The 12713-nt window shown below is 45.9% G+C and overlaps 1 protein-coding gene across 6 annotated transcripts in view; it reads left to right on the top strand.

Moving 5' to 3' along the window:
* The window catches only part of LOC140395329 (uncharacterized), a 228540-nt gene that overhangs the window by 75437 nt on the left and 140390 nt on the right, over nt 1-12713 (top strand). The gene's annotated exons all lie outside the window — the stretch shown is intronic.

Raw genomic sequence — 12713 nt, 5'->3', positions numbered from 1 at the left:
GGTGCTTCCCAGGGTTCTGCCTTATTTGTCCTGCCCAAGTGCATCACCTCACACTTATCCGGATTGAATTCCATTTGCCACTGATCAGCCCATCTGACCAGCCCGTCTACATCCTCCTGTAATCTAAGGCTATCCTCCTCACTGTTTACCACCCCACTAATATTGGTATCATCCACAAATTTATTGTTCAACTCTGCTACATTCATAATAACATAGAATTTACAGTGCAGAAGGAGGCCATTCAGCCCATCAAGTCTGCACTGGCCCTTGGAAAGAGCACCCTACTTAAGCCCACACCTCCACCCTATTCCTGTAACCCACTAACCCCACCTAACCTTTTTTTTGGACACTAAGGGCAATTTAGCATGGCCAATCTACCTAACCCGCACACCTTTGGACTCATGTCTAAATCATTTATATAAACCACAAACAGCAAGGGCTCCAACAAGGGATCCCTGTGGGACCCCATTAGACACACGTTTCCAGTCAGAAAAGTAATCCTTAGCCATCACCCTCTGCTTCCTGCCACTCAGCCAATTCTGGATCTAGTTTGCTGAATTTCTTTGGATCCCATGGGCTCTTACCTTCGCTATCAGTCTCTCGGCGGCACAGTGGTTAGTACTGTTGCTTCACAGTGCCAGGGCCCGAGGTTCGATTCCCGGCTTGGGTCATTGTCTGTGCAGAGTCTAAGCATTCTCCTCGCATTTTCGTGGCTTTCCTCCGGGCTCTGGTTTCCTCCCACAGTCCAAAGACGTGCGTAGGACGCATCACTATAAACTATGAGTTTCAAGTGCCTAAGGTCACCTAAAACCAGGAACTTCAAAACACACTCCTGCATTTTCAGTTTGGCCAACGCTTTATTTGCTCTTATTATGTCTTCCACTTTGGGATCATTCATTTTTGTACTCAACTCTTAAGACATCAAAACTCACGTCCGGTCTAGTCTGTCTACCTAACCAGTTCAGTTGCCCAATTAAACTTCGCAGTTGCTCTTTTTCTATCTTTGAAACCATTGCGTCTTTTTGTGAAACTCGGCCACGACTAATTGCTATTGGGGTGATGCTTTCCAAATAAGATTGCTGACGTAAAGTTGCCATATTGGATTTGGTACTGGGAAATGAACCAGGACAGGTGTTAGATTTGGAAGTAGGTGAGCACTTTGGTGATAGTGACCACAATTCGATTAAGTTTACTTTAGTGATGGAAAGGGATAGGTATATACCGCAGGGCAAGAGTTATATCTGGGGGAAAGGCAATTATGATGCGATGAGGCAAGACTTAGGATGCATCGGATGGCAGGGGATGGGCACAATGGAAATGTGGAGCTTGTTCAAGGAACAGCTACTGCGTGTCCTTGATAAGGATGTACCTGTCAGGCAGGGAGGAAGTGGTCGAGCAAGGGAACCGTGGTTTACTAAAGCAGTCGAAACACTTGTCAAGAGGAAGAAGGAGGCTTATGTAAAGATGAGACATGAAGGTTCAGTTAGGGGGCTCGAGAGTTACAAGTTAGCTAGGAAGGACCTAAAGAGAGAGCTAAGAAGAGCCAGGAGGGGACATGAGAAGTCTTTGGCAGGTAGGATCAAGGATAACCCTAAAGCTTTCTATAGATATGTCGGGAATAAACGAATGACTAGGGTAAGAGTAGTGCCAGTCAAGGACAGTAGTGGGAAGTTGTGCGTGTAGTCCGAGGAGATAGTAGTGGTGCTAAATGAATATTTTTTGTCAGTATTCACAGTATTCACAGGAAAAAGACAATGTTGTCGAGGAGAATACTGAGATTCAGGCTACTAGATTAGAAGGGCTTGAGGTTCTTAAGGAGGAGGCGTTAGCAATTCTGGAAAGTGTGAAAATAGATAAGTCCCCTGGGCCAGATGGGATTTATCCTAGGATTTTCTGGGAAGCTAGGGAGGAGATTGCTGAGCCTTTGGCTTTGATGTTTAAGTCATCTTTGTCTATAGGAATAGTGCCAGAAGACTGGAGGCTGGCAAATGTCCCCTTGTTCAAGAAGGGGAGTAGAGACGACCCCGGTAACTATAGACCAGTGAGCCTTACTTCTGTTGTGGGCAAAAGCTTGGAAAGGTTTATAAGAGATAGGATGTATAATCATCTGGAAAGGAATAATTTGATTAGAGATAGTCAACACGGTTTTGTGAAGGGTAGGTCGTGCCTCACAAACCTTATTGAGTTCTTTGAGAAGGTCACCAAACAGGTGGATGAGGGTAAAGCAGTTGATGTGGTGTATATGGATTTCAGTAAAGCATTTGATAAGGTTCCCCACGGCAGGCTACTGCAGAAAATACGGAGGCATGGGATTCAGGGTGATTGAGCAGTTTGGATCAGAAATTGGCTAGCTGGAAGAAGACAAAGGGTGGTGGTTGATGGGAAATGTTCAGACTGGAGTCCAGTTATTAGTGGTGTACCACAAGGATCTGTTTTGGGGCCACTGCTGTTTGTCATTTTTATAAATGACCTGGAGGAGGGCGTAGAAGGATGGGTGAGTAAATTTGCAGATTACACTAAAGTCGGTGGAGCTGTGGACAGTGCGGAAGGATGTTACAAGTTACAGAGGGACATAGATAAGCTGCAGCGCTGGGCTGAGAGGTGGCAAATGGAGTTTAATGCAGAAAAGTGTGAGGTGATTCATTTTGGAAGGAATAACAGGAAGACAGAGTACTGGGCTAATGGTAAGATTCTTGGCAGTGTAGATGAGCAGAGAGATCTCGGTATCCATGTACATAGATCCCTGAAAGTTGCCACCCAGGTTGAGAGGGTTGTTAAGGCGTACGGTGTGTTAGCTTTTATTGGTAGAGGGATTGAGTTTCGGAGCCATGAAGTCACGTTGCAGCTATACAAAACTCTGGTGCGGCCGCATTTGGAGTATTGCGTGCAATTCTGGTCGCCGCATTATAGGAAGGATGTGGAAGCATTGGAAAGGGTGCAGAGGAGATTTACCAGAATGTTGCCTGGTATGGAGGGAAGATCTTATGAGGAAAGGCTGAGGGACTTGAGGCTGTTTTCGTTAGAGAGAGGAAGGTATAGAGGTGACTTAATTGAGGCATACAAGATGATCAGAGGATTGGATAGGGTGGACAGTGAGAGCCTTTTTCCTCGGATGGTGATGTCTAGCACGAGGGGACATAGCTTTAAATTGAGGGGAGATAGATATAGGACAGATGTCAGAGGTAGGTTCTTTACTCAGAGAGTAGTAAGGGCGTGGAATGCCCTGCCTGCAACAGTAGTGGACTCACCAACACTAAGGGCATTCAAATGGTCATTGGATAGACATGGATGATAAGGGAATAGTGTAGATGGGCTTTAGAGTGGTTTCACAGGTCAGCGCAGCATCGAGGGCCGAAGGGCCTGTACTGCGCTGTAATGTTCTATGTTCTATGTTCTAACTTAGTCTGTCTAATTTTCCAGCCCAATATATTTAAATGCATCGGAAGCCTGCCTTCCAACCCTGAATTCTTTCCTCAAACCAGAGATTACAATAGCTTTAAAATCACTAGTCCCACCCCACAGAAAATCATCGACATGCATCATAAAAATGCCAGTATAGTGCCAGTAAAACATTGCAGGATCTGCTTTCAACTGGCAACAGCCTAACTTTAACAAAACTGACCTTACCGAAAAATACCATACTCTAGATGCATCATTTAATCCATATACACATTTATTCAACTTCCAGAGTACCCCTTCTGTTTTAGCTGCTTCTTTAGGTGGACGGAGAAAAATGTCTCTCTGGAGCTGATGCCCCTGCAAAAAGGCAGCTTTTATATCTATAGATTTGCATTCCCATGCCTTTGTGGCTAATAGAGCCAAGAAGATCTTTAAAATACTCTTTCCTGCTGTAGGTGAATCTACCCTTAAATCCTGATCTTCTAAGTTTTCTTCAAATCCCCTTGCCACAAGCCTGGCCTTTACCTTATAAGTTCCATCCAGAAGAACCTTTTCCGTGCAAATCCATCTGTGGGATAGAGCTCTTTGTCCCCTATCCGGTACTTCCGTGTATACCCCAAATGCACTCCAACTATGCAATTCTTGCTGTTTAGCTTCTTTGATAATTTTTTCATCTAATTTATTTGAAGCCACCAAAATCTCACGTGCATTAGTATTAGTATTCGTAGTCTTAATCATGTTCCAAGATCTTGATAAACTACGTCCCCTCTCCCGCCTGGTATCTCGTTCTGTACTGCTACGGCTTGATCTTTCACTTCTCCTGTGGGATGTCCTTTCAATAGTTCTCGACCTTTTCCTGCGGACCTGTTCACTATCCGTTGTACTATCTGAACTGGCACTGCGTTTCTGTGCCCTCCATTTTTGAACTTCGTTTTCCCAGTCCATTGTCTTGACTCCTTCCCCCGAATGCTGTACATTCAACCAATGTTTATACTTTCCAGTGGCCTTCCCTGCTCTAATAACAGTTGCATCCTTCCATTGACTAGACCCTTCAGGCAAGTATGTCACTTTTGTACCAACTTTTGGCAGGTGCCCTTTCGGAAAAATGGCCTGTTCTAATTCATCAGAAGTGTTGTGTTCCTCCACAGAAACCGTGTCTATATCAGTTAATTGGTCCTCATAGTCTGTACCAGATGACTCTGGTTCCTCGTCATGTCTGTCTGCTCTAAGTTTGAAAATTTGTAATCTGTACCCATTATCCTTGGTGAATGTACCCTAACAGTTTGATTTACCATGTTGCAAAATAATTGTTTTGCCATCAATGCCTATGATCTTCCCTGGGCCTTTCCATTCATTAGAATTGTCTCTCTTATAGTATACCATGCCTCCTTGCTGAAAAATGGCATCTGATGGCCGTACGTTATGTCTTAAAGCTCTGCGAATTCTTTCAGAGACTTCTGCTTCCAAAAAAGCTTTTCTACTGCGATGTAATGCATTTAAATGTTCAGCAAAACCTGAGCTAATTGTAGTCCCCTCCCAAGCTGGAGGCTGGTCATCCAAAATGGATGGAATTTTAGGATTTCTACCAAACACTAATTGAAATGGACTATAGCCCCCAACCATCTGCAATGAATTCTTTGCATGAACTGCCCATGCTAAAGCTGAATTTAGCTGGCAATTTGGTCGATCTGCCAAAATTTTCCGAAGCATGTCATCGATGACAGCATGATTTATTTCACAGACACCATTACTAAATGGGCTTTCTGCAGCCATATTCATAACTCATGTTTTCACACATATCCCTAAACTCATCATTAGCAAATTCTCCCCCATTGTCCGTAAGGAATTTTACCGGTGGATCCATTCCTGTCCCTATCCATTTTTCCACGATTTGATCCAGAATTACTCTCTTTTCTTTACTTCGTACAATCATTGATTGACTAAATCTGGTTGCTAAATCTACAAAATGCAAAATAAATATATCATTTGCTTTATCCCAGATCTTAAGGTCCATGGCCACAATGTCGTTAAAATCCCTGGCCAAAGGTAGTGTTACTATCGGTCGTGCTGGTGTCCTTCTGTACTTCCTACAAACTTCACAGCGGTCACTAACCTGTTCTATCAGTTTAGTATAGTTGTCATCCCTTACCCCTGCATCCTTTAATAAATGTTTCAGCCTCCGAGGAGACGGATGTGCAAATTGCCTATGCATTTTAATACCACAAGCTTTTTATCAGCTAAAGTCCCATTTTCAACTGCCATTAACCACTCTACTTGAAAAATTATTTGTCAGTAATGGGATACAATAGTGTCCCGACTGTGTAAATTGTAAGTCCACCGTCTTTCCAAAAACTGTTGCCTTATCCTGTTCCATATCCAGTTTCATGTGTGCTTTCTTCATCGACGGTCTGCTCAGAAGCAGAGGTATCTCACTTGATACAACATCCGTGCTAATGAAATGATTCACTCCGGCTTTATTGGAAGGGATGACCACTCTTTTCAGCGACTTCAGAGTATTATCATCCCCAAACCTGATACTTGAAATGAAATGAAATGAAATGAAAATCGCTTATTGTCACAAGTCGGCTTCAAATGAAGTTACTGTAAAAAAGCCCCTAGTCGCCACATTCCGGCGCCTGCTCGGGGAGGCTGGTACGGGAATTGAATCGTGCTGCTGGCCTGCCTTGGAACCGTCCTGCTGGCCTGCCTTGGTCTGCTTTCAAAGCCAGCGATTTAGCCCTGTGCTAAACTTGTGGAACTTTCAAATTCCTTAACCTTGTTACGATTTTCAGCATTCAAAGAGTCCAGGTAACATTTTAACCAGTCACTTCCACACACAGTAGATGTGCAGCCACTGTCCAATACAGCACAGTTGAAGGATTCTGCAACCAACACCCTCATTACCGGCGTAAAACTGCTTGTCAATAGGACAATGCCTTCTTTCTGGTCACTATCTTTTTCCTCTTCTGTCTCTTCCGTGTCATGTGTCCCTTCAAACACTCTATCATAACGAGTTGGACAGTTGAAAGCATAATGGTATTGAGAGTCACATCGAGAACATTGATTTATCATGCCCCATGCATTACTGGGGTTCATCTTCCTTGTAGGTTCTAACTGGGTTTCTGTCTTCATAATTTCCTTGTTTCGGTCTCCTTCTATAGTCTTGAGCCCTGTTCGTAGCCATACGATTTCGAAGTGTATCTTCCATATTCTGCCTTATTGCAGGCTGACCTGTTTGGGTCATCAGAGCCATCGGAATCGAATGTTTCCCCAGAAACTTTTGTAAAGCTTTTGTCATCTGTTCGAATAAGGTATCCTTATCAGTGAACTGAACTCCTGTCAAAACCAGGAGCCTATCCATGTTGCTCACTCTAGCACAGTCAAGTAATTTAAAGGCCAACACAGACTGTGGAAATTCCAGGTTGTGTTTCTGCAGTCTTTTATATAGTCTGCCAAATTCCATTATATAGTCTTCCATGGAGATATCCTCCATTTTCCGGAACTTATCAAAATCCGACCATGCTTCATACGCACTTAACAAGTCATCTTTCTTATAAATCTTATCCATAAAATGTAATAAAGTCTCCAGACCTTCTTCTGAGTCTAACTCTTCCAATTCCAGCTCAGAAAGCTCTTTGTTTCGGATTTTACTGCCATATGGTAGAGAAAGAGCCAATGCCATACCTTGTTTTCTCTTTCCCAAAGCAGTTACCTAAGTCCACATAACTACTGCGCTTCTCCATTGGTCGTACGATTCCCTTTCAGAAAATAAGGGAGGATAGTCATATCCAGCCATCTCTATCCTCGGTTCAGCCATATATCTCCTTCTTTTTTTTTCTTTTCTCACTCACTCCTTGGTTTGATCTGGAAAGTTGTATCTTTCAACCCTTCACATTTACACAGCAACCATTCTCTGCTACCAATTGTTAGACGTTTTTGTTGCTGTAATATGAAGAGTCTAAAGTTCTGTTCCTTTTTCACAAACACACATTCATTTCCTTCCAACAGCCTCTGCACAAAACTCTTAACAACACACCACCTGACAGAGGCCACCTGAAGCCCTTTTACATATCAGTGTCAATTAATGGATATTTAACATAAATGAGACAACTAATTGCAATGTCTCTTAACCCATTACTTAACATCATATGGGCATGGCCGAGGCGCTGCAGAGCTTGTCCCAGTAGCAGGTGGGCTTGGCTGAGGCGCTGCAGAACATGGCCCAGTCACTGAGGATCGTCGCCGAGAGCGTCGACACGATGGTGCCAACCATGGGGAGCCGGCAGGGCTGGCAGAGCCAGATTATGCAGGGGCAGCCAGGGCTCAAACCAGCTGCCCCTCCATCCCAAGGTGGACCACAGGGTCCTAAGAGTACGGTTCGAGAGGAGGGGGCACTCAGTGCCAACCCGGACCTATCCCATGGAGTGATGAGGGTGGGCACCAGCTTCCCTAAGTTCCACCCCTGTGTTGAGGCCATGTCTTGAGGTCAGCACACGGGGCAGGGCAGCACAGCTGTGCATGTGCCACCGACAAGTGAGCCGGGCCCTCCGGACCAGAGGCCACCTACCAGAGATATCAAAGGCCACAGGAAGAGATAGTCAGCTGGCAGCCTCCACCTCAGGTGTGCATTCTGGGGAAACACCTAGACTTAGTGATAGAACTAGGAGAGCCAAGCACGTTGAGGATCACCGAGGGCACCGGGGGGGTTACAGGTGGGGGGCAGCACAACCGAGAGTGGGGTACTGTACAGCACATTAAACTCCGTTTTGAACAACCATTATGATGCCTCTGTCACTTTCTTCCGCAATGTGGACTGATCTAAGAATAATAATCGCTTATTGTCACAAGTAGGCTTCAATGAAGTTCCTGTGAAAAGCCCCTAGTCGGCACACTCCGGCGCCTGTTCGGGGAGGCCGGTACGGGAATCTCCGTACCCTTTGTCCATCTCTCCAGGCATTCCTCCCTCCCCATAGCACTCACCCACCCTCCGACCGTGGACATGTCCCCAGAGCTATGTCCCATCCTCTGGGTGGTCGGATATTGCATGTGTGGTGTTACTTCCCACATTGTTCCAGCACAGTGTCCAAGCATCAAGGTTTGATTGGGATGCTAAGCGATGACTCCCACATGCTACATGGCTCGCCCAACCACGAGAATCCACTTGCATTACATTACCAAGGTTGCCAATTCCCTATTAGCAATAGCTTTCAGTCGCACTGCCAGAGCCTCAGCATTCGGTGTGGGGGGATGGCTGATCAGTGGGGCAGACAGGCAGGGACAATGGTTGCCCCCAGAACGGTTACACACAATCCAGTGGTTGGCATGCTGGTGCAGCGAGCGGTTGCCTTCCAGTTCACCCCCCCCCACAAGCACCCCCCCCCCCATGGGGGCCCACCTCTGCGGAGGGATCCCCCACACCTAGCCGATAGACCCTCGCCCTCCAGCGGTCACTGGGGTGGCAAGCCCAGCGCCCCCGGGTTCTTTGCCTGTGAGGAAAGTGGCTACTCCTCCTAGGCTCCCCACAGAAGCCCTTCGGCCAGGTTCGCGTTTTTCAAAAGGAGTACTACTCGGCGCCAGCTTTAGTACTTACTGGGGAAGCCACTGAATGATGGTAGGCCATTAGATATGGGGTCGCCCTCGTTCATTGTATGGAAATAGGTCTTAAGTGGTGATAATTGGTTTATCGCCACGCTACGGCGAGATCCTCATTTCACCTATGGGAGCAGGCCGGTTGCATCACAAACAGTTTGGCGCCCAGTGCGGATCTCGTTTTTGGTCTCTCCCGCCATTCACCGGCCTCGTTTCGCTTGAGCGTGAGCATAACCAGGCCGGAGAATCGCGCCCTATAAGTGAGTTCTGACAGCCTGTGTCATTATGGAGGCCTGAGGGAATAAATATTCAAATAAGATCCAAAATGAATTTCATGACCCTCAGTAAAACTTGGTGTTGTGCACCATTACCACACCAACATTGTCTCTGAACTATCAGTCTGCTGTCTTGGATGAACCATTGGGTGAATCGTCCCAAAGTGTGACAGCGTCAGGTTCAGACTGAAAACTGGCATGTTTCTTTTCAGCTGCACAGTTGAGTTTTCACTCCACACTCTGGTAGGGCAAGGCCTGAAAGAGCCGGCAAGCCTGGCTCCACAGAGATCAGAGGTAGAAATTTCCAAAATGGTGACACATACCAGGTTCTGACTGAAAACCGAAATGTTCCTCTCCAGAAACACAGCCAGGTTTTCACTCCAGATATCCTGACTCACTCTCAATTAACAAATCGGGGTGGTGGTGGTGGTGGGGGGATTGGTGTAATTTGTATGTACCGTCACTGGTGGGGCGGGGGGGGGGGGGGGGGGGGATGTGGAGGTGCTGAAAGAACCGGTAAACTGGCTCTACAGAGGTGGGGATGCTATCTTTAAAGGGCACCCCAAAATGCCAAAAATCTAAATTCCCTCCCAGCCCCCACGTGCATGGGGGACTCCTTCCACTCCCACTCCCCCAACTATAGAAATGGAGGCACACTTATCCCCATGGTGTAGTTGCCATGAACCATTCGTACTCCATCCTATCAGACATCAGGGGAGCCTCATTGGCTAGTGCCAGGGACAATGCCCAGAATCAGCCCTCAACCCCAGGGCCACCAGGCAGCTCCGCACAGCGTGGTCATCACGATTGTTTTGTTTTCCGAAAACCAGTAGCAAATCTCACCAGCGTGATGTCACATTGCTAGGGAGGAGCATTCCACAGGGCTGAACACTGTGGCGTTCAGCTGTTTAATTACATTTAAATTAATGCAAATTCATCCAGTAATGCCCTTTCTGTTGGGGGGGGGGGGGGGGGGGGGGGGGGTGGCGGGGAAGATCACAAACTGAGATCTCGCCGGTGCAAATCCCATTCGCAAGATTCAGCGGCCATGATGGGATTGGCGCCCGCGATATACAGGCCCGCTAAATCCCACCCCGGGGCTCCATCTTTAATGAACACCTCAATCTGTGCAGAAAATGACCTCATCTTCCCCCCCCCCCCCCCCACAGACCAGGAGGATCACCCTAAAAGCAACAGGGATCTCCTCACTCCGAAAGCATCAGGGTGTGCCCCTGCCCAACCACACACAATCTCCCTAGATGGCCCACCCCTGGCACTGCCACCCTTGCATTGACCTTGGCAGTGCCAGGGGGCATGTCCACGCGTGTGTTATAATTACCTGTGTGCCCCTGACATGGTTACCAGGACTGGTTTTCGTTTTTGAAAACCAGTAGTGATTTGCGGCGATGTGATGTCATGCTAGCTAGGTGGGAACATATGTTGAGAGTGGAAGCAAATTATTAAGTTTGCAAATCATGTTCCCACCGTTTCTCAGCGTGAACCTGATTGTATCATCAGAAGGGGTCGGGGAGGATGAGAATCCGAAGTCTCGCCGGCGCAAAACCCGTTTTAGGCCCCTTGCGATATCTAGCGGCCATTATGGGATTTGCGCCCATGGCTAGCAGGGCCGCTATATCGCGGCCATTGTCTTCAATTCGCACCACAAACACAATTCTCTGACTACCCACTCTATCTCCCTGCAAATGTCTGAGGCTGAATCATATTTGTATCCTTGATGTTGTATTTCACCCTGAGATGAGCTTAGATCCACAAATTTGTGCCATTACCAAGACCACCTATTTCTACCTCCATGACATTCCAGTACCTGCCGCTGCCTCGGCTCATCTGCCAAGACCTTCATCCGTGCCTTTTTTATCTTTAGATTTGATTATTCCAGTGCATTCCTGGCCAGGCCTCTCACCTCCATACTCTCCACAAACTTGTGTCATCCAAAGCGCAGCTGTCCACATGTAGTCCCATTTATCCATTACCTCTGTACTCACTGATTTAAATTGGCTCCCAGTTAAACAACACCTTAATGTTAAAATGCTCATCCTTTTTTAAAATTCCTCCATGGCCTCGCCCCTCAAGCCTGGCAAATCGCCGAGCTACCTCTACTCCTCCCGTTCTGGCCTCTTGACCCTCCCTGATTTTAATTGCCTAATTGCTCCACCATTGGTGGCCAGTTCTTTAACTGGAATTCCTTTCCTGAAGAGAGAGGTTTTATGGAGTGACCTAAAGGAGTAAAAGAAAAACCAAATTCTGTCAACCAGACTGAATTCCCATTTCAATGGTTGAGGCAAGGAAGACGGCCTCATCTGGGATCTCGGGTTCATGTCACATTACATGTAACCCCCACCATACTGTCTGGGTTTGCAGAATCCTAGTAACTGTCCTGATTTGAGACAATTCGCACCTCGATTACCTGGGATTATCACTCACTCCACTCACATTGTCTGTTCCTGTAAAGATTTGTTTACTTGTAAAAGCTCACATCCCAACCATTCTTCACATTCCAATCTATAATTATCTTGCAATTGTGTCTCTTCTATATATGCTGTGATTGTGAATCTGTCTCCATTTCACCTGATGTAGGAGCAGCAGTCCGAAAGCTTGTGATTTCAAATACACCTGTTGGACTTCAACCTGGTGTTGTGAGGCTTCTAACATTGATCTAGTTAGACCACATGTTTACGTTTGTACATTTTCTGTCTGGCAAGACGCTGGAAGTGTGAGCTGATAACAGCAGTGTGAGCAGCAAGGGAAACCGGGCAATGGGACTGAAATTAATAAAGCAAACGACTGTGTATCACCTTAACCAAGCAGATTAAAGGATTATGAAAATAACAGCAGAAGAATGGAGAAGGAAGTGTAAATTAGAGTGAGTGAATTCAATGTCCAATTAGGCAGAGAAACGAGGAGTAGGAACAAAAGATGGGATCAAGAGAAAACATATATAAAATGTTTTGGAAATATACATTAAAATTTTACATTTACAATTTGAAAATTTCTAACAATTAAAGTCTGAAGGAAAGAGACTGCAATTTTGTAACCATTAATTTTCAGTGCCAGAGAGGTTGACTGGTTGTAACTATCACTTATCATGTTGATTAAAAAGGTGCTTAGTCAGAAATGAACAAGCCTTAATTTTCTGCGGTGAGTTTAGTTCATATTTAAAAGCAAATGTTTTTTCAGTCATGAGGCAAATAGTGAGATATCACTTTCGAAAGGCATTATCGCGAAGCAACGTAACTCGAACACGAACCTTTGGATATTTGCGTTTAACTCATAGAATAGAATCATAGAAGTTAACAGCATGGAAACAGGCCCTTCGGCCCAACCAGTCCATGCCGCCCAGTTTTTACCATTAAGCTAGTCCCAGTTGCCCGCACTTGACCCATAACCCTCCATACCCATCCTACCCATGTAACTATCTAAATGTTTTTAAAA

Source organism: Scyliorhinus torazame, chromosome 18, assembly GCF_047496885.1.
Source record: "Scyliorhinus torazame isolate Kashiwa2021f chromosome 18, sScyTor2.1, whole genome shotgun sequence".
Taxonomy (NCBI): Eukaryota; Metazoa; Chordata; class Chondrichthyes; order Carcharhiniformes; family Scyliorhinidae; genus Scyliorhinus; species Scyliorhinus torazame.
This window is presented reverse-complemented; position numbering and strand designations above follow the sequence as displayed.